This window comes from Tupaia chinensis, unplaced genomic scaffold (genome assembly GCF_000334495.1).
Source record: "Tupaia chinensis unplaced genomic scaffold, TupChi_1.0 Scaffold149184_1, whole genome shotgun sequence".
Taxonomy (NCBI): domain Eukaryota; kingdom Metazoa; phylum Chordata; class Mammalia; order Scandentia; family Tupaiidae; genus Tupaia; species Tupaia belangeri.
Genome location: NW_006209032.1, coordinates 2,058,125 through 2,062,163, shown reverse-complemented (window position 1 = coordinate 2,062,163; position 4,039 = coordinate 2,058,125).

Below are 4,039 nucleotides of genomic sequence, written 5' to 3'. Positions count from 1 at the left end.
CACCGGAAGGGCCTAGCGCGCGTCGCCGGGCCCGGGGCAGCCGAGGGGCCCCGCGCTGCAGTCCCGGGCTTGATTTTTCCTCCTGGGAGCTCGATCCTGGCCTTGTGCTTCCGGCTCCACATTCTGCACCTTTGGCACTTGGATTTTGTAATGGTGGCGAAGCTGGTGTTGCCCCGTTGTTGAGGTGACACCGGGTTTGTTTTTCCGCCTGAAAATGAAAGTCTTCAAGGAGAGTACATTTTCTTCCAGATGATGGGATTTGCACACTTTCGGACACTATTTCCTTGGTAACTGGAACCTCTTACCCTAAATGGATCACTTTCTACTCCGGTGAAGACCTAGTTGGAAACCAAGAGTCGTTTGCGGATTCTCTAAAGAAGACACTGTGCTTAGAAAACCGAAATACAGTTTTGCCCAGTAGTACTTTCTCAGTCCAGGACGTTTTTAGATTTCTGTTGAGGTCCCTAACTGTGGCTCTGTCTGAAATCTCAGAAAGCTTCCCCTCCTGACCCTGGGGGTCACTTCTTTCCCTGTGCACTCACAGGACCATTGTTTGAAAAGTCTGCTGGTGTCGAAGTCCAGACCTAGAGGTTCATTTCAGACTTAACGGTTGATAGGGGTTTCAGATGAAACTGTCAAACTTTTAGGACTGGGATGATTCCAGGAGCTTTGCTTTTTGTCACATTTCATTGTTCTTATTTTACCCCCTTGCCAAATCTCTTCATCTTGATCCAGAAATAGCTGGATCTTACCTGGTAATTTTTAGGTGCTACACAAAAGGCTTCTGTTGGGCGTGTTTATGGTCCTCTCTGCAGGAAAAGAAATCATTTTGCCTTTCTAAAACAAAACTTTTACTTGCAGTAATAGTAAGTTAACATGGCCTTTTGCTTTCGTGGGTTCTTGGCCATGGGTTCCATTTCCTTAATTAGAGAAAACATTCTAATTGCACAGATTACTTGGACTCATGCTATAGGTTTTTGGTTTGAGACTCGGAAAAAACCTCCAAAAAAATCTAATGATTCAATAAACACTTACTGAGCCTTTATCACATACAAAGTAACATGCTGGCCCCTGAGTGAGCGAAGTGTGTGTTTTCACTTCCTTTTACTAGGTTGTTTTGTGCCGACCAGAAGCTTTAAGAACCACATCTGTACACTTCTTGAGGGAAAACAAGTTTTCATAATATGTGGGAAAATAAACTCCGAAGTAAATCTTTGGACAATCAAGCATGTCTTATTTTACTCCAAGTCTTAGAATTTTTATTTTTACTGCTTTTCTGTCTACTATTTTGGATTTCCAATAGTGACTAAGTACATTCTGCTACTGTATTTTTTCTTCCCATGATTTACCTGTGTGTGATATATAAACAATTATGAAATGTTTTCTTTCGCAATGCAATCAGGGCTGGAGGGGATCTTGGTAGGTGCCCTGTGTAGCAGCATCTATGTACAGGTGAGGACAGTTACGAGTGACAGCAAACCCCGGGAGGTAGTGTGCACGAACTAGTTAGTGTTTATTGTGCTTGAGAGAAAGGTGGTGTGGGGTTAGAGAACTTACACCTGGGTTTCAACACCAAAAAGCTTTTTTTTTTTTTTTTAAGATTTATTTATTTACTTTTATTTATTCATTTATTTTAATTTGACCAGAGCGAGAAAGAAAGTGAGAATCCAAGCCACCAGATCCGGGACTTGAACCTTGGTCTACTCATGTGGGAGTGTCCAGCACCTTAGCCACTACGCCACCTGCTAAGCTTCATCATTTTTTAACTTAATAGTGCTTTTGGGAAGATCAAATGAACTAATGCATGAAAAACACTCAGGACAAAATATGGCAGGCTAAGTGCTGCTAGCTGGGGTCATCTGGGAAAATTCAAGTAGGATTTAAGTTGGGCATGAAAGATTAGGTGAGCTTGGGCAGGAGGAGACACAGCATGACTGGGGAAAAGAATGACCAATTGCCCCATAGGCTTGGGTGCTTTGACTTGGGTTTTAGGCATATCGAGAAGTTGAGGCAAAAATATTCATGTAGTTTGAAGAAACAGTTGGGGGTTGATGTTCTTTCTGTGTTTTGGTTTGCTTTTCCCTTTTAATCAAATACAGCTGTAAGTCCTGGCTTTTTTTTGCTGAGGCTTATAGGACATTGTGTTTCATATGAAAATGGCTGTAATCACTTGAGCATGCATTAGATATTTACTATGGGGCAGGCCCAGGGACAGGTGTTGAGGACACTGCAGATTAGATCCAGTCAGTCTTCAAGGAACACCCCTAATGAGGAAGACAGGCAAGCATTTCACACGATAGAAGAGCTGTTCTTTGAACATATGCACATCTACAGTGTGCCAGGTGTAGTGGCACTGGAGGTAGTTGGCATATGAAACACAGTTTTGCCCTTGTAGAGTTTATATCCTCAGGAGGAGGGACGAACAGTAAATTATGTAGAGTATTCTAAGGTAAGTGCTTTGGAGAATGCATTAGGGTAAGAATTTGGAATCTGAGGGAGAAGTTGCCATTTAAAGTGGGGTCAGGTGTGTGTGCCTCCTTATGCGAGTGATACTTAGGCAAAGACCTACAGGGGAAGGCAGCCATGTTACTGTCTGCGAGGGAAGTGTTCCGAGCAGCGTTCTGCCCGGTGGGATTAGTAATGGAATGAGCAAGAAAGAATAATAGTAAGTTGGGTCCGGGTGGGTACAGATGTCTTAAGGACTCAGCTGGGAGTTTTGGACAGAGGAGTGACATGGTCTGCTTTCTGCTTCAGAAGACTCATTCATATTGCAGAGGGGCACATCAGTGGGAGCCTGGAGACTTGCAAGGAAGCTAGTAATCTGGAAGAGAGATGCTGGTGACTATACCAAGGTGGTAACAGAAGAGTGGTGAGAATTTGGTGTGTTCTGGGCATATTTTGCAGCTCGCATGCCAACAGTGATTCCAGGGTTTTTAGTCTGAATATTTAGAAAGTTGGTATCAACTAAGAGAGAAAGAGAAGTTGGGGACTAGATGAGGAATTCAGTTTTAGACATGCTAAGTTTGAGATGCTTGTTACACATTTGTGCTTAATTGGTATCAAAATCTGGAGTTTGGGGGAAAGGTCTGAACTAGATATGAATTTTGTAGTCATTAACTTAGATAGCATTCAAAGCCAAGACTGGATGAGATTACCAAGGAATCCAGGGTAGAAAGCTAGAAGGACCAAGGATTACTAGGATTGTTTTAATGTGCAGTGTAGAGGTCTTTAACGTGGATGGCTTCCATGAACGTGGGGCAGGGAGAACTTAGTACCCTCTAGAAGTTAGTGTTTTTAAATCACTAATGTAAGACAACAACTGTAGTAGAATGAACAGAACCTGTGATTTTACTACAAGCATAAATTACAGATATTTTTATAATGTGGTTATTAAGGTATTTATGTTCAGTTGAAACTAACAGTGGTATGAGATCTACAACTAGATTGTTAAGAAGCATGTATATTACTATGTCATGCATTGGGTTTTTCTCTCCCACATAATTGGTTTCTTTTGCGATATGTATTTTATTTTATACACTTAAAAATACTAGGATGAGAAACATTCCACAGGTTTTAGTCTACTGCCAAAATGGCCCATTGCACAAAAGTTAAACCTCTGTACTCTGGAGCCAGAACTCACAGTTCAGGATCTTACCTCTTTTTTTTTTTTAGAATTAATTTATTTAACTTTATTTGTCCATTTATTTATTTTATTTTAATTTGACCAGAGAGAGACATGGAAAGAAAATGAGAAAGCAGTCCATCAGGTCCAGGACTTAAAACGAGGTCGGCCATGAGGGAGACCAGTGCCCTTAACCACCACACCACCTGACAGCCCCAGAATCTTAACCTCTTTTACTTAAACGCTTTTGGAATGTGGGCAAGTTTCTTACTTACTGCCTTGGTGTCCTTTCTGTACAGTGGGGAATCATGGTGATATCTTCCGCAAAGCGTTTTTAGAGGGTTTAAAAATTTAGACAGTATTAGCTCTCTTTTTGCTGTTAATATTGAATGGAAAGATTCAGCAGTAAAGAGCACT